Source organism: Mastomys coucha, unplaced genomic scaffold (genome assembly GCF_008632895.1).
Source record: "Mastomys coucha isolate ucsf_1 unplaced genomic scaffold, UCSF_Mcou_1 pScaffold9, whole genome shotgun sequence".
Lineage (NCBI taxonomy): Eukaryota > Metazoa > Chordata > Mammalia > Rodentia > Muridae > Mastomys > Mastomys coucha.
The window spans coordinates 32518018-32536296 of NW_022196915.1; the positions used below are offsets into that span (position 1 = coordinate 32518018).

General features: G+C 42.0%; 1 long non-coding RNA gene across 5 annotated transcripts in view; it reads left to right on the top strand.

Annotated features, from left to right (window-relative positions):
- The window catches only part of LOC116085059, a 122943-nt gene that overhangs the window by 33166 nt on the left and 71498 nt on the right, over window positions 1-18279 (top strand). For 2 of the 5 annotated variants that reach the window (XR_004116389.1, XR_004116391.1), the window contains exon 6: window positions 2196-2283. The exons of 2 other annotated variants lie outside the window; for them this stretch is intronic. This is a non-coding gene — a long non-coding RNA (uncharacterized LOC116085059). Of the gene's footprint in view, window positions 1-2195; window positions 2284-9925; window positions 10004-18279 lie in introns of those variants that run through there. One more of the 5 variants, XR_004116387.1, reaches the window with a different exon arrangement.

Consider the following 18279-nt stretch of genomic DNA (forward strand, 5'->3'; position numbering starts at 1 on the left):
GACTTGCTATGGTGGGAGAATTGGGTTCTGATGATGCCAAGTAACCTTGGTTTGTGTTGCTTATATTCCTATACTTGCCCTGCATCATCTGGTTATCTCTAGTGCTACCTGCCCTTGCTAAATCTGACTGGGAGTGGAGCTTCCTCTGGGTGTTTTGGAAATGACTGTAGAGTTTGAGCCCAAGGTCTGCTCAGGGGACTGGCAGGCCCAGACAGACTGGAAGTAACCCGAGCCATTGGGCTGGCAGAATTCTTGAGTGCCAGGGTCCTGCTGGTCCCAGTTACTCCCAGTTTTGGGATAGATGTTGTGTCCTCCTCACCTCTGATCCTGGGTGTGTTAGAGTGTCTGGGAGTGGAGCTTCCTCTGGGTGTTGTAGGACTGGAAGGAACTTGAGCCACTGGGCTGGTGGAGTTCCTGTGTGCCTGGTCCTGCTGGTCCCAGTTACTCCTGGTGTTGGGAAAAATGTTATGTCCTCCTCACCTCTGATCCTGGGCATGTGAGAGCACCTGGGAGTGGGGCTTCCTCCCCAAAATAAATCTTATTTGAAAATGTTATAATGAGACCAATGCTTTGTTTGTTAACTAATACTAAAATATACAAAAACAGTTAAAGAGCATCTTAAACTTTTAGGTGGAGTTTAAAGGGCATATAAAATAGTGGTCAGGCTTGTGTTTGGGAATCTGTTCAGCCATTGAGGGGTCTGTGTGGTGTAGGTTAGTTAACCTTTCAGAAATAGCCAGGACACCCCAGCAGGACTCTGAAAGATCCTGTGCACTTGTAAACTTGGCGTCCCTGAGCTGCGAATAGTGGCACCACACCAGATGAGCTGCTAGGAATGCCGTGGGTGCCAGGGAATGAACTTGCTTATTTCTGACTTCTGAGAGGATATAATCCAAATGACAGACACTCAATGAGCCCAAGGTTCAGCACTTGGAAAGCAGCAAGACTCGAAGCCACCTGTGGTTCGTGATGGAAAGTGAGTGTCTATGATTTTTTTAAAAAAGTTAAGTATTATTTGAGCTTCACACTCCAAATAAAATGCCAGGGGGAATAAGTGTAGAAACTATGTATGTGACATCAAGGGTGAGCCTGTTGGGTGCTGGCATCTGAATGCCTTAGAGAATATATTTAAAAGTGTAATAAAGAGCTTAAGGGGATAGATTAAGAGACCTAAATATGTTTTACTTGGATGAGGAGTGAGAAGGAGGGATAAATAGACATCTGCAGGTGCTGCAGGAAATGTTTGGGGTGGTGTGGAGAGGCACAGCTATTCCTGACATGATGAAATTGAGAAAAGCAAAGCTCAGCCCAAATGTCAGGAAAATATTTCTTACACAATTTCCATAAAGCTGCAAAGGGAAGTGGGCAAGTCTTGTTATTTGAAATCACACGAAACTAGGTTGGATCAACCAGCCATTTTAGTCTTCATTCTCCACCATTTCTTGATCTAAAAACATTGGGTTTTCTCTGTTATTGCTTGTATTTGTAAGTTATAAGGACTAGGTGTTCCTTGTGTAAATTTGAAGGTACTCTGTAGCTATCAAATAGGAAATGGAAGAATCCCTTGGGTTGGGGGTGTATGGTATTGACAAAACCTCTTTCTTCTTTCTAGAGCTTATTCCTTTACTTAGTTTTTAAAGTTTATTTGAATTCAAGCTTTTCAGTTTTGGGTTTTACTTTTAGATTGTAATTGCAAAAAGAGCAGTTTGTGGTACTTGGGATCAAACCAAGGCCTCACTCATAGAAGTCAGGCCAACTGTCTACCACTGAGCTATTGTCCCAAGCTCAGGAGTAGCTTTGGTTGTATACTTAAAAGTACTTACAATGAAAGGTGTCTAACGGAATTAAATTTGGAATCAATAAAGAAGTTGCTGTGTGACTCCCTGGGAGACATAAACAAATCTGCTCACCATGCATCATCAGCAACAGACCAGAGTCACAGTTTTACCAATGTCCAGTTTGATAAAGGTTTGAGTTTCCTGAGTTTGCCCACAGAGTATGGGTGACATGCTTGGCTGGAGGAAGGATCACTTTCCCCTTTCCTTAGCAATTGTTAGTGCTATTGCAATCTTTGGGAGGGGACCTTGTGAATCTCATAAGTTTTAGGAATGTCTTAAGACTTGTGAGTTTTTTTTCTTACTGAGTCTCAGAAGTTCCATTTACTTTTTGAGTCTTACTGATGAATTTCTCTTCAGGAAGGAACTGCTTCAATGCAGAAGAAATTGCTACACAACAGACAAGTACTTGAAAAATTCACCAATACATGGAAATCAAACAACTCTCCCCCAAGTAATTGTTGGGACAATCCCAAATCTCAGTGTGGGGATTAGACAATGTTCTGAGATGAATGAAAATGAAAACACAGCACAATATATTTGTAAGATGCAGCTAGCACTTAGGAAAAATGTATATGTATAGATGCTTATTAAAAAAAGAAAGATCTCAAGCCAATACCTAACTTCTTTGTTTGGAGGCTAAGAAGCAGACCAATGTAAACCTAAACCAAACAGATGAAAGGAAATAACAGACTTGAGGGGAAATAAAACAGAAAAATAGGAAAAAAAATCAACAAAACCAACTTGAAACACACACACACACACACACACACACACACACACACACACACACACGACAAAGCCAAACCAAAAACATCAGATTACTAAAACCAGGAATAATTTGCTTAAACACAGGTAGAGCATCTGAGTAGGAATTTCTCCAAAGAAGACATCCAAATGGCCAATGAATACGAGAAAAGAAGCTTAGTGTCATTAGTTACCAGGAAAATGTAACTCAAAATCAATGAGGGTTGGGGAGATGACTCAGTGCATTTACAGTGCTTACAACATTTACAGCACAAGCTTGGAGACCAGAGTTAGGATCCTCAGAATCCATGTAAAAGCTGGGCAGCATGGTGGACTTCCGGAATCTCAGCACTCAGGACTCTGAGGTAGGAGGTCCCTGGAGCAAGACAGTCAAATCTGTGTGTTATGGGCCCAGCCTGAAACTCTTCCTCAATGTTTAAAGCATCTAGTAGATACCTGACATTGACTTTGGGTACCACACCCCCCCCCCACCCACACCCCCCCCACACTTACATGTATATGTACCTACAAACATTATGAACATGCTTACACACATGCATGCACACCAAACACGCATTGATATGGACATATAAAATCTCAGGGATAAACTGCTCTAACATACTCAGATAACTACTATTATGGATGTGGATGGTGTTACCCACTGTCACTGGGCTAGACTGTGTTTCATGGAACAATATTTATACAACCTGTTAAGTTGGAAGATCACAAAGAAGCTTTGTTCTCATACAGTCTCTCCTACGTCCTTCTGCTGATGCCTGGTATTTCTTTGATTAAAAATAGTACTCAAGAGTCAATGTTCCCAGCAAGAGGTACACTAGGTGCCATTCTGTGCTAGAAGGGCTGAGAAAGATCCTAGGCTCTGAGGGATCAGAAATAAAATGGCAGTAGATGTGGCAGAGATGAGAACTTTAGACCGTAATAAATGCATGAAGAGAAAGACACAAATCACCATGCTAATTAAACCAATTGAGATTATGAGTCCTTTAATTTTGGTCAAAGACCAAGAGCAGGCTCATGACTCAAAGTCTTTTGGTGCCAAAGCTCAGGGTACAGTGTCTAAAAAGGAAAAATACAATCACATCAATGCTAGGTGAGGGTCAGAATAATCTTGCAACATTTGGTTAGGCAGAACATTTGTTCAATTTTATCAGACACAACATGACAATTAATTTTGATGTTATTTTCAGTTATTTCAGTGTAAGTTTGTATTAACATTAATTGGTTTGTTTAATACATCTAAACCATGGCCAGGGTGATGGAAATCCAGAATTCATTGTCAATGCAGGTGTAACTATTGTGGTGGGTAGAGGGCTGAGAACTGTCTAAGCAGATTAAAGTGGAGTCAGGACAAGATGGCCTTACCTCAGTTACTTTGTAGAGAATGCCACTTTGGTGGCATAGCCAGAAGATGATCTAGGGCAATATGACAAGGTGGCTAATCACTGTGATATTGCCTAACTGTAAATATCAGGAGGTAGACATATTGGAAGACAAGATAGTCTACAAAGGTGGAAAGAGGAGAAACACTTAGGAGAGATGATGGGAAAAGACTCTACCTAAAGTATGTTTCTAGAACCTTGTAAGTTCTTTCAAAGGTGGCCAGAGTAACTGATTGTGAGAGGGCACCATCTGAGAAATCCATCAAGAGTCAGTGCCACTTCGAAAGAGAAGGTACACTTCGAAATACATGATAATGTCTTGAGCCTTCCCTCGGGCTCCTGCCTGCCTGTCTCCCTCTCACTCATCTGTACTCCAAGCCCCACCCACACCAAATGATTCTCTCCATGAAAGAGTATCTTTTATTTTAAAAACTTTCTTTCCTTTATCTCCTCTTTTCTCCCATTTCTTATTTTTAATTCCTGTAATCATTATTATTATTATTTTTTAAAGTTCTGTAGTACTGGGGAATAAACCTAGGGTCTTGTGTAAGTTAGGCAAGCACTCTACCACTGAACCACTTCTTCTAATAGTGTGACAGTTTTAAAGGACTGCTTACTTATGGGGTATTTCTTTCTGTACCTAGTGCCCACCTTTTCACTCCTCAAATTAGGGTAATTTCTTTTCATACTTGAGACCTCAATTTAGACATCATGCTGCAGAAAAATTTCCCCTACCAATATTCCATGATCTCTGTGTTGGAAAATTATCATCCCTATAGGTCTGTTTACTGGCTCTTTATATTAGGATCCCCCTGTATACAAACTACTATGCTCATTTTGGTGGACATAAAAACACCTTCAAGGCTTGATAAATGCCTAGGGCCTAAATACAGGCCCTAGATCAGAGACTGATTTAGAGAACTTGGCTGGGCCCTCTTAGGAACGTGGCCATACTGTACTTGGTTGGGTATTTATTAATTTTCCCAACTGGACCATTGTTCAGAGAGAGAAGGAGTTATTATAATCCTAACAGCCCAAATACTGTATCATATGGTAGAGGAAGTCATTAGGTAATTTTCAACCAAGAGAATAAAAAATTTAAGAACAGGGAGGGTTTAAAAAAAATAAAAGAACTGAAATCCACAGGCTTGGGATTTGAAGGGGTAATAAAAAAAGCAGAGAAGGTGTCTATTTGTGGGATAAAATGATGAATACCTACATTCTATTGCAGACCACACATGGGGACTGTATGGCAGTGCCTGGGCTGCTCTCTCTTGTCTTGCACTGGCTGTGAGGTGAAAAATGGTCTGCCCCCCCTTACGTTACCTTGCACTTCCAAGGGCTCAGAAGTATGCTTTTGGAAACATATCATTTTGAGAATTACACTCATTTTTCCATGTTCTTTGGAAAGCTGTAAAATAATTTTAGATGTCATCGTAGCTTTAGGTCCTCACCCAGCCTCGACTGATTAAAACATCACACACCTCCTATCCTCGACGATGGCAAGTTCATGATGTGTGGCTAAAGAGAAGAGCTAGCTTTCCTTTACACGAGGAGCTAGGAAACCTTTGGTGAAATTAGCTTACCTTGATTATTTTTTAAAGATACAACTGAAATGTAATTTTGTTACTGGATAGACAAGAGATGAAGGGTTAAGAAACAACAAACTTCCTAATATATTTAGAACTGGGCAGTTGGTGTAAGAACTCATTAAAATGCAGGGTGACATTTGTTACCCAGGGATGAAAAGGACAGCTTCTAAAGCCTGGCGAGTCCATACGTTTTTTTTTTTAAACAAATTTTCTGTACTAAGTCCTCTCTGGTTTCTAAATAATAGGAGGTGCACAGAACAAATGACCAAATTCACCCTGCTCACCAGGCTCGAGACTTCATCTTTCCACTGTTGAACCTTAATCTTAAGAGAAAGAATGGCCATGTGAGGTCAGAGGTTAGAAGTCCTGTTGATGGGACTTAGAATGTCTGTATGAAATCAGTGGTTAACAGTCCCACTAACATGATTTTTACTGGTTTTTTTCTATGTATGTGTGTCTGTACGTATCTGTGTGAGGATATATATATATATGTGTGTATTATATATATATATGTATGTATATATATATGCACACACATGTATTTATGTATGTGTATGTATGTATATGTGTGTATGTATATATACATATATATATATATATATTATATATATATGTACACACACATATTCTCAAAACTCCTTCCATCTTTTTGTGGTTGTTGTTTTTATAGGGCAGGGCCTATCAGTGGGATGATGTCACCAATCAGATTGAGCAAGCAGGTCATCATGCCCTGGGGGATCCCCTGTCTCTACCTTCCCAGAACAAATTCTTATGCCTGTTTGTTTATTTGTTGTTTTTTTAAATGTGGGTCCTGTGATAGAAATCAGGTCTTTATTTGGATGGCAAGCCGTTTACCAAGAGTGATATCTCCTTAGCCTAATTTGTGTATAGTTCTTAAGATTCCCCATTGGATAATAAGCATCTTGAGGGCATGGGACAGATGTCCTTATCCTGTAATGTTATCTATGTGCTTAACAACTGGCTGGGGAATCAAATAATTTAATGTACAGTGTCTTTTTGGTTCCTATGAGCCAATCATCTGCTTGGCATTCTGTGTGGGTTGTAAGCAGCTTGGTAAATCATCTCACAATACCTCTCTAGTATTTATTTCCTGGAGAAAGCATGGTTGACTTTGCCTCAGAGAGTCTTGCACTCCTTCCCCTGGAAGGCAATGCTGTCTCTGGGCATTGGTAGTTCTGGGGCTAGAAGCACTGATAGCTCCTCTGTGGGTGGAGAACCTCAAGCTCAAAGTGGGACCCCATCTGACATTTCAGGACACACTGGTGGCAGGAGCTTTCCTGCCCAAATGGATGACTCCTGGAAAGTAATTGTGAACGGTTGAGGTTTTGGTTCAAGGTCCTTTTCTTACATGCAACTTGGCCCCCATCTTCTTTTTCTGTTTTCTGAGCTGGAAGACATTTTTCCATCTTTTCCTCCTCCACTGGGAGCCAGTGTTTATAAATCATGTTCTTTTAAAATAGTTGTTTTCCAATAAGGCTTCCTCATCCCAGGGAGATTAAAAGACTCAAAGTATATTCTATATAGATTCCTGTCATCGAATCTCCCTTCTCCCTGTGCACACAGGGCTCAGTGCAATCCCAGCCAGGGGCAGATGCTTCTCATCTGGGTGCTTACAGATTTCACCCTTTCTGTTCCCTAGTGGTTAAAAGCTTTTCAATTACTCCTGTGATCTTTCATAATCTTTGCACTCATTGAAAACACTTCTGTTGATTCTATACTTGTTTGACGTCTGAAAGTGTGAAGTGTCTCTTTTTGACAGATGATCTCCCCATCTTTCTTTCTCTGTATTTCTTGAGATAGGGCTTCATGTAGCCCAAGGTGCCCTTGAGTTGCTATGTAGCCCAGGCTGACCTGCAACTCTCTAACTTCCTGTCTCAAGTTCTAAGATTGCTAGATTTCAGATGTGCAGCATCATTTCTGACAGGAGTTCTATTAGCCAAGAATAAGTAGGAGAAAGCCCTCCCTTAAAATCCAATATTTTCTGTGCTTAAAGTTAGCTTATAATGTATTGTATCCTGACTCTCCCATACAGCACCACAGCAAGACACATTGCTACATTTGCTGCCTTAAACTGAAAATGTGTTCCTGGTATATTTTCTTGCACTTTCTTGTACTGTCAAGAGTGCCAGAGCAGCAGCCAGCACCTGCAGTCACTGGCAAGGTGTGTCTGGCAGCTGTGCCAGCCAGACGCCAAGTTCTAGCCTGCTCCAATAATAGTGTGTGGGTGGTAAGCTGGCTTCCTGCTGACATAGAAATCTACCACAGCTCTGCCCTGTGTTCCTGGAAGCTGGAGCAAGGTTGGCTCTGGGTAATGGAGTGGACTCCCCTGACCCTTCCCTAGAATACAGGAATAGAGTGGTAGAAACCGTTCTCTGGGTTAGAAAGATTCTGAAGTGCCTTTGCTTCCTGTAGGGAATGTGGTATCTACCCAGCTTCCCTTCATTCATTTGGTAATTCATCGTGCTCTCGTGTAGAATCATCCTCCAAATCGGAGTTGATGCTCTTCTATCTGTGCCTTGTGATGGGAACAGCTGGAGCCCAAGCCCACCATCCAGCTGGCTCTGGAAGGAAGATGGGTTGATCTTATTTTTGGTAGAGAATGTGCTAAGAGTCTTAACTGGCCCCTGTGAGGGTCACATCTTCATAAACAGTCTACATTTTTCACTTTAGCTACATTAAATTCTCATGCTGCACATACAAAGGCAGTTGAGAAGAACCCTGGGTTTCAGCAGGAAAAAACAGGGAATGTTAGAAGAGAAAGGGGGCTCAAAGTAGCCAAAATTCAATTATACATGTGAATGGAATCATCAAGAATAGTAAGAAGACATCTTCTCTTAGAGTTTCATTGCAAGAAGGTCATCTTTAAGCAGAAGGTAAATGTAGCTGTTTTCTATCATTCTGTCTTTGTCAGTCTTCATATCATAGACTGGGCAGGTAACTACAGGAAGTCCTCCCACTTAGAGTAGTTGAAGACTTTGGAGTCAAGTGGCCTGAGTTCAAATGCTTCTATACTTAATCATGTGGCCTTGGACAAGTGGCCGCATTTTATTGAATATTAGTTTCTTAGTCTATAAAATAATAATGATATCGATGACCATAGTTTTGGAAGGTATTGTGTTTAAGAGTTGATGTGCAGAAACACAGAGTGCTCCTTACACACTGCCAGACAGAAAGTCAACACCAGCCTGGGGTAACATGGGGAGGAGCCTTAACTGAATTGGTTTGAGGTTGAATTTCCTTGCTTGAATGGATGCACAGGCCCATCTTACTGTTGTGTAACTCAACATTTTCAGCTTCAGTCTTGATGATGGGTTCATGTAACAGGCAGTGAGTCCCCACTGCAATTATGGTTTAATGAGAAACATATATGAGGTATTGGTGTGGCACTCCTTTAATCAACACAGTGGTATTGGGGGAAGAGGCCTCTGCAAAGGCACTTTCAGAACAGTAAGAGCATGCACACTGCTTTATTTTAGAACACACCGTCCTTGGATATAGCTCCTGATGGCCTTGGTTAGACCTGCTGTACCAAGTCTCATGCTATAGAGCTGGTAGGCTGCAAGGCTCTGCCAGCAAGTACAAGCCGTGACTCCTGGAGCCTTTGCTGAAAGTTACTGTTTGTGGAGTCCTTTGAAGTGCATACTTCCCGTGCATCTGGAAATTCCAGTTACTAGGATTGAGTCCTCATTCCTTGACCATAATTTCCATTCTTTCAGTGGTAACTGGTCTGGGACTGCCCTTGATTAATGGCTCATGCCTTCTTTCCAAATTCCTTCCTGGCCAATTTTCATTTGCTTAGCAAACTCAGGAGCTTACTGTATTTTTTCAGAGGGAGCTGAGAGGGCAAGTTTAGGCATTTGTCCACTTGCCGTTACGGTGTGATATGTGTCTGACTACTGTTCCTGTCCCTTCCATTCACTGTGTTGTCAGTATGTCAAAGGCAACAGGCACCTACACCAGCATTTACTAGACACTGCGCTTATGTAGCTTTGACTCAGTTCTTTCCTTGGCTGATGTAAGTGAAATTTCCAGTCCCTGAATCTGTGGCCTTTGCTGTGGGAAGCAGTACACACTTGACAGAAGTGCATGGCCAGCTGCAGTGATTCTCCTGGGACCATTTTGTTCACTTGGTTTCGGTTTTGTTGATCTATGGCTTTTCAAGTCCGTTTGTTCATTTCCACATCACAACTATAGTATTGTTCAACCCAGTGACATGTGGTTCCTTTAAGAACATCAGAGTTCCTTTAAGAATGGCAACTGTTAGCACCTCCCTAGATAACTCTTTCTCACAACCAGCTTTAACCATTTGTTATCTTTTCTCTTGCTTCAGAGGCACCCGGGAGCAGCTACAGCTACTGCACTTGCTCATGTGATGCCGCAATGTGTAAATAAAACTCAGTCAAAATATTTTTAAAACATCACTCTTCTTTGACTAAAATTACAAACAAACTAGAAATACTACAGGAAATTTTAAATTGGGATGGGGAGCAGAAGGCAGCATAGAGGATGGGGAGGATGAAGAACGCTAGAAACCTTAGGAAAAGTCATATGGAAATCTACTGTAGAAGATTCTAAACACTTGTGCACGCACATACACACACACACACACACACACACAAACACTAGACACCAGAGGCTAACAAATGTGTAGGAATGGGGTACTCTTTGGGTGACCAGGTAGGTCTCATATAACCCCAAACATTACAGGCTATTGTTGTTGCTATTGGTTACCCTCTGGACCTTGATGCTAATTCCCTATTGTCAGGGATAGACTCAATATCGAGTCATAGACCATAGAAAAATCAAGTTGGTGCTGACCTGGAAACTTCATCCCTACTCTCTAGTTTTCATAGCATTAGTATTATGTATGTCACTGGAGGAGAAAATTAAGCATCAAGCATCGCACTTGTGAATCCTGAGAGCTACAGTAATGACTGGCCTAACAAAAAGACATGCTCACCAGTACAGTAGTGGCCCAAACATAATGGAAGTAACCAACCACTTTCTCATTGCATTTAAGTTCCATTGCACAAGCTGAAATCCATACTTGGCACCATTATTAGACTAAGAACCCATGGCTACACGAGTTATAGGGGTTAGTAAAGAACCCACTTCTATTATTCTGTTCAGTGGACATAATCTTAAACCAAATCCTAATACTTATTGCTATATTCATAGATCAATAGATCAATGCATCTCTCAACCCTCGTCTGAGAAGCTTCAAATGTAATTCGTATTGATTAACACAAAGACCAACAACTGAACTGGGTGCAGAGAATAAGGGATCACAGAATATTCAGCCCCAAACGGAACATACATACTGCAGTTGATGTGTTAGAATGGCGAGTCGCATCAGAACATACTATACTAGGCCCAAACAGTTCCATGTGTAAGAGGTTTAATTGAGAGGGAGAGAGGGGGATGTAGCAGAAAGAGAGGAGGGAGAGAAAGAGATGGAAGAATGTTCCCCGTGTGTGTGTGTATATATATATATATATATATATATATATATATATATATATATATATATATATATATATATATATATATATATATATATATATATGTTCTGATGTAGTGGCTGCAGGTAAAGGTGGGAGGTGAGGCCAGTGGATTCTGGGAATATGGCGGCTGTGCCCTGGCAACAGGTCTGTGAGACCCGCCTATGCGAAGCCACAGGCTTTGGAGGCCCTGATGCTAACAGCAGTCATTTCTTTTTCAAAGGCTCAGGAAGAGAGCTGAAAAGAGTACAAGAAAGAGCCTTGGGGTGTAGATTACTATAAGGCAATTGTGTCTTCTAGAAACATCAGGACAGCTGGTTATGTGAATTCAAAGCAGCCAGTTGCTATAGTATGTAAGAAAACCTGTGCAAGCCCATGCCAGTCCAAATCCCAGTGCAGAGATACAAGTTAGTCACAAAATCACACCCATAGTTCTGAAGCTACCGGCAATTACTGGCAGCTGGCAGAAGAGACAGTGTTTTCTAAGAGTGGAGTCCCTGGTTAGTTGATCATGCTCCAGTAGAAGATTACAACTCCACTTTTGGGCAGCACAAGTTAGTCTTGATGGTTTTGAAAAAAAAAAAAAAGAGAAGTTGGGTGGATAGCAAAGTGGTGGATATAGGAGAAATTGGGGAAAGGGATGAGTATAGTCAAATACATTGTGTGAAACTCTCGAAGAACTTGTAAAAATTAAAAATCCCCAGGAACATTCCTAAAATCATACAAAAATGGGAATTAGAACATGCTGTTTCTTTGCGATTGAAACATCCAATCTACGATTTAGCAAATGTCAAATTCTTATATTTTTAAAGAGCGCCAAATGTAGCATTGGCCGAAGTTTCCTGACTCTTGCTTTGTTTCTGGCTCTTCATTCAAAATTGTCATCTCATAAACTCTACTAATTACCTAAAATTAGTAGTTCAAGCAATTAAAAATAGTTCATTAGACTATGACCCTGAGGCACAGCAAAAAATATTAGTTTAACCTTTTTTACAAAGTCAGCAGTACATTAGAATTACTGGGAGAGCTCATTAAAAACAATTCTGTACTTAAACTCTCTAGAGTCTGAGACCTAGGCCTGGAGGCCAGGATATCCAGCTTCCTGTCAAACTTCTCTGCAGTCTAAGGTAGGGTGCCTGTCTCTCCTATTCCCCCAGCATCGAGGGCCATCCGGACTTGCTCTTTTCCTTCCATAAGTGCTCTTTTGTGAACTCAGAGTGTAAGTATCATGTACACCTGGATTCAATTTTGGTTTCAGTAGATCTCTGTCCTCTGAGATCAAGATTAGTATATTAACCACTTACCCAACATCCAAAACTTAGTATCTTGGCTTTCTTTTCTTCTAAATGCATATTATTGTTTTGGATTTTTTGAGACAGGGCCCTCTGTAGCTCAGGCTAGCCTCAAACTCACAATTGTCCTGACTCAATCGCCTAAGGCTGGAATCACAGGTGTGAGCCATAGGCATATATTCCATGTTTCCTTCAGTTCAGGTAAAAACCAAACCAAACAACAACAACTACAACAACAGCAACAACAACAACAATGACCAACTAAACAATAAAACCTTATCTTCCTTCCATTTCACATAAAAAAAAAACATCTGTCTCTAAATGTCAACTTTTAATGTACATTCTCAACATTACTTTTCACTCTGGTTACCTCTTCTTACCCGGGGTTGAGTCACTGTCATTTCTGTCCTGGATCGTGATGATCCCTTCTTGATTTCTTTGTGGTTACCCATGGTCACCCCTCTGAGTTTGTCCTCTGGTTCACTTCTTCCTCTCCTGCCATGCTGAGTCCTTACATTTCCTGATGTCCCAAGCTTGATCCATTGTGGATTTTCATTGTGGATTGTTCCCTCTGGCAGCAAGGCTCTCTCACTATGTGCTGGCCTGGCACACCGCCTTGCTCTGTCTTTACACGTGATCCTAGCAGAGAGCATCCCTGACCGACCCCCACTTAAGAATGTGGCACTCTGCAGCTTAGCTCTTTTTTACCTTTGCTGTGGGGTTTATTTCTGCTTGAGGCGTTTTATATCTTTGCTTACTTTTTATGCTATCATTTGTTTGATGTGTGTGTGTGAGAGAGAGAGAGACACACACACACACAGAGAGAGAGAGAGAGAGAGAGAGAGAGAGAGAGAGAGAGAGAGAGGTGTAAGAGTCCATGGAGGCCAGAGAGGGCATCAGATCCCCTGGATCTGGCGTTGTAGATGGTTAGGAGCCAATCAACATGGGTGCTGAGAACTAAAGCTAGGACCTCTGCAAGAGCAGCAAATGTTCTTGACGGCTCAACCATTTCTCTAGCCAATGTTTACAGATGCTCATAAATATTTGTTGAATGAAAAGTCAGCTGCATTTATCCCAGGCAGATAATCTGTTGCATGCAGTTGTACTCGACATCCAGTAAGCATCCACTAAGTGAATGAGTAAAGCTGTATTGGAATTCCATCTTGACCAAGGAGGAGTCTTGTGACTTGAATTATGCTTTAAAACCTTTCTGAGCTGCCACCTCCCCATAAAGTGTTAGCTCTACCAAATAGAATCCTTGGGAAGTCAATGAGAGCCGTTAAGCAAAGCCTTGGTGGGCCAGCTCCTCTTTGCTCCAGACTCACGGACCCTCAACTATGAAAATCACATGCTAAAGTCAAGAAAGAATCCTAGTAAACCTTCAACGTACTGAAAATCCAGCTTTCCACTGCTCTGGTGGCCTCCTGACTGCATTGTTGGAACTGGTTTTCCTGCCCACCCCCTTTATTTTCCCTAAGTCCCATTTGGTTTCCAACAGGTGGGAACAATAAGTTACCCACATTATTGTTCTGGTCTGTTTGCTTTGCTTCTTAATCCAAATCTAGGCCCGGGTTCCACATACTCTCAGCTCCTTATTTCTGAACCCATCTCCAGCTTGTACTGTTTCTCTCCTGCTAACTCACACCCCAGCTACAATCGGCTTCTTACTGATCCTAGACTCTGTGAGGCCTTGCCCCAGGACCTTTGCACTCAATTATTCCTTATTTCCATTGTTTCTGGGTCATTGTTTCTTATGATTGTATACTTCCCATGCCTAAGGTATCTGTAGGGCTCTCATGCTCACTTAGATCTTGGCTACAAAGCTCACCTTCACAACAGTTGCCTTTGCTTGTTGCAATTCAGTGAAGGCGGAGACATCTCTGGAATGCTGCTGGCTCAGAGGAAGACAAACAAAGGATGGGGAAGGGGACCCAGCAGTACCTCCCCTGTAAGATTCTCTGCTTTGAAACCATCAAAGCTCCAACCTTGGTAAAACACACAGAGACTTCATTATTTAATAAGCCCACATCAAGTATCATCATTGGGCAGTCAGTATGTTTAAATTATTGTTTCTGGGCTTCTCTACACTAAGGTATAAGCTGTACGAGAGTTGAAACAGAGCTGGTTTTTATTCTCTGTTGTATTCTTAGTGCTCAGCATATCCTAGATAATCAACATTTATTGAGTAAATGAATGAATGATGAATTAGGCAAATGAGGGGCAGGGAGGAAGGCAGTAGACCTGTGTGTCCTTGTGACCATGACTGGGTTTGGCTTAAAGGAGGCTCAGTTCTTGTCACCTGGCATAGTGACAGCTGATGCCATAACAAAGCAATGCTCACTGAGTCAGGTTTTTGAAATGCTGGAAAGTATCCACATGTCAGGATGACCTTGAAAGTGGCATCCCAGTTTGCTTGTTGTAGTTCAGTGAAGGTGGAAACCTCTCTGGTATGTTGCTGGCTTGTAAGGAAGACATGCCAAGAATGGGGAGGGAGCCCCTACTCCCATAAGATTCTCCAAGTCTCTTTCAGGATTGTACTTTTTCGGGCTTGAAGGAGGAGACTGGTTGTATAGGCTTAAAATATTCCCACAAGAAGAATCCATTCCCATTGGACGTTAGAGGGTGAAGAGATTAGCTAAGCAAATCAGCACTTGGTTGGAGATTTAACAGGCAGGCATCATGTTAACTTTGGATGTTCTCCTGGAACTCAGCAGCTATCCTGCTCTGGTCACTTTGTCTTCAAATCATTCAGTCTTCTGCCATTATTCCTGTGACAAAGGAAATGGACTGTGACTCCCATAGGTGTTGCTAGACTTATTTGAGATGGCCAGAGAGGAAAGGGGCAATCAGGTTACAAATAAAAGCAGTGATGGGTGGAGATGGGCAAAGGCCACTTCCTGGTTTCACTTAATGGCTCCTCTTCTGCCCAGAAGGGAACCTATCTTGGAGACAGGGAACAGCTCTTTTATTGTGGTAGGGGCTCCAGCGTCTGCTGGAACCCTAATTTCTGATCCAGTACCACAGGGGTGGCTCTGAGAAGCCAGGTCCTCCTGTGGGTTCTCCAGGGCGAAGAGCTGGGTTGTCTTCCTCTTGCTTGGTGTGAGGGATGCCTCGCAGGTGGGCTGGTTCTCTGTAATCCATGCAACCAATTTCCTATACCAAGTTCTTCTCCCCTTGAGACCCACAGAACATTTCTTTTCTTTTCTTTTCTTTCTTTCTTTCTCTCTCTCTTTCTTTCTTTCTTTTTCTTTCTTTCTTTCTTTCTTTCTTTCTTTCTTTCTTTTTCTTTTTTTAAAGATTGATTCACTCATTTATTTTATATGAACACACTGTCACTCCCTTCAGACCCACCAGAAGAGGGCATCAGATTCCATTATAGTCACCATGGTTGTGAGCCAGCATGTGGTTGCTGGGAATTGAAGTCGGGACCTCTGGAAGAACAGTCAGTGCTCTTAACCACTGAGACAACTCTCCAGCCAGCCCCCACACCCCTTTATTTTCTAAATTGCATTCTCAGCTTAAAGAATTTTAAGCTTTATAAAGACAGGGCCACTTGTTAGGTTATTATAAAGAGGTTTTCAGTGCATAAAACATAAAGTACTGACTTTAGCCTGTATGAGTGCATGCCTCCGCTCATGAGGGTTTTATTTTTCTCTTTTCTGTTTGTTTTTTTATGTGCTGCATGTACTTGTCAGTGTAGGTATGTTCTTGTGGGCATTTGTGAAGTTGCTTACAGAGCTTGGAGACAGACAATAGAGAGGTCTTTCTCTGCAATTTTCCTTCTTTTCTTCTCTGTCAGGATCTTTCACTGACCCTGAAGCTTGTAGATTTGACTAACCTGGCTGGCCAGTGACCTTCAGGCTCACCCCAGCCCCAGTGTTAGGGTTATAGGCACATGTGACCATGTCTCCTTTTTTTTTTTTTTTAAACATGGGTTCTGATGAGACAGAGCAAGACAGAGCAGGAGGTCTTCCATCTTGTGTTCTTGCTGGGGGCCATTTCAGGTTTAATAGAATTTGATCTCCTTAGTGAAGAATCCCATGGAAAAATTATCCAACTCTGTTCTATGAACTTGAGGTCAAGATGCCCTAGCTAACTTGCCGTCTGTTAAACTGCTTGCTTCTGTGAAGCGTCCCTGAAGCTGCTAAGTGAGACACCACGATGGGTTTTTATTTTGTCTTCAAAAAACCCTGTGCTCCACACACTCAGGATGATACTTAGTTCCTGAATACCCAAGCGGAGTATCAGCTAGTTAGAATAAAGGTGCTCAGCTGGCTATAAACTGTGTCTTGAATGGTCATCTACGGAGGGTTCCCCATAACACTGAGAACCCAAACTCAAGTCATATGCTTTGTGTCAGGTTGAGCCATCTCCCCAAGCCCCTTTTAGTTAGTTCTGTATTTGTGGATTTCCTGCAAATGGACCTTGGGACATTGTCACACACTCTCTTTCTCTCTCCTTTCCTTCCTTTATTTTTTTGTGTGTAGTGTATACATGAGCGTGCACCTTTATGTGTGGGTATGCTCACACCTATGCATATAGATGTGGAGGCCAGGGATTTGCTTTATGTGCACACACACATCTGACTGTGCTCTCCTATGGTGCATCCGTGGAGGCCAGAGGCTAAAGCCAGAAATTTCTTTCAACATAGCTTCTCTCCCTTCATATTTTTGAGCCAGGGCACCTTTACTGAACTCAAATCTTGCTGTTGTTTCTGGACTTACTGGTCCATGGATTAGCCTGTCTTCAGTCCCCCAAATGCTGAAGTTACAAGAGTGTGCTGCTACACCTGACGTTTATGCAGGTGCTGGGGATCTAACCTCAGCTCCCCATGCTTACACCACACACTTTTGCTACTGAGCCATCTCCTCAGCCTTGAGATATCAATTTTCTAGCTGTATGTTTAAATTCCTAGACAATGTTTAGGTATTTTCTTGGTTCTTTGTTTTACAGTTTGAGGGAGTCAAACCCAGGGCCTTATTGTGTTATGCGAGTCTCTACCATTGAGTTATTCCAACAACTGTTTTATTTTTATTCTGACCCAGGGTTTTACTAAATTACCCAGAATGCTCTTGAACTTATATAGGCCAGGCAGGCCTTGAGTTTGTCATTCCAACTGCGATTACAGGCCATCTTCAACATGCCTATGAGTGTATTTGACTAGTGTTTTTTTTTTTAATTTATTTTTTTATTAGATGTTTTCTTTATTTACAATATCTCCTTTCCCAGGTTCCCCTCCAAAAGAAAAAAGAAAAATAGAATAAAATAAGAAAAACAAAAACAAAAACTAAAACTAAAATAATCCCCTGTTCCCTCCCCACTCCTGCTCACCATCCCACCCTCTCCCACTTCCTGGCCCTGGCATTTCCCTATACTGGGGCATGGAACCTTCACAGGGCCAAGGGCCTCTCCTCCCATTGATGACCGACTTGGCCATCCTCTGCTATACACATGCTGCTGGAGCCATGAGTCCCCCCATGTGTACTCTTTGGTTGGAGTTTTAGTCCCTGGGAGCTCTGAGGGTACTAGTTAGTTCATATTGTTGTTTGTGCTATGGGGCTTCAAACCCTTTAGCTCCTTGGATCCTTTCTCTAGCTCCCTCATTGGGGACCCTGCACTCAGTCCAATGGATGGCTGTGAGCCTCTACTTCTGTATTAGTTGGGTACTATCAGAGCCTCTCCAGAGACAGCTATATCAGGCTCCTGTCAGCCAGCACTTGCTGATATCCACAATAGTGTCTGGATTTGATGATTGAATATGGGAAGGATTCCTAGGTGGAACAGTCTCTGGATTGTCCATCCTTCAGTCCTGCTCCATAGTTAGTCTCTGAAAATCCTTCCATGGGTATTTTGTTCCCCCTTTTAAGAAGGAACGAAGTATCCACACTTTG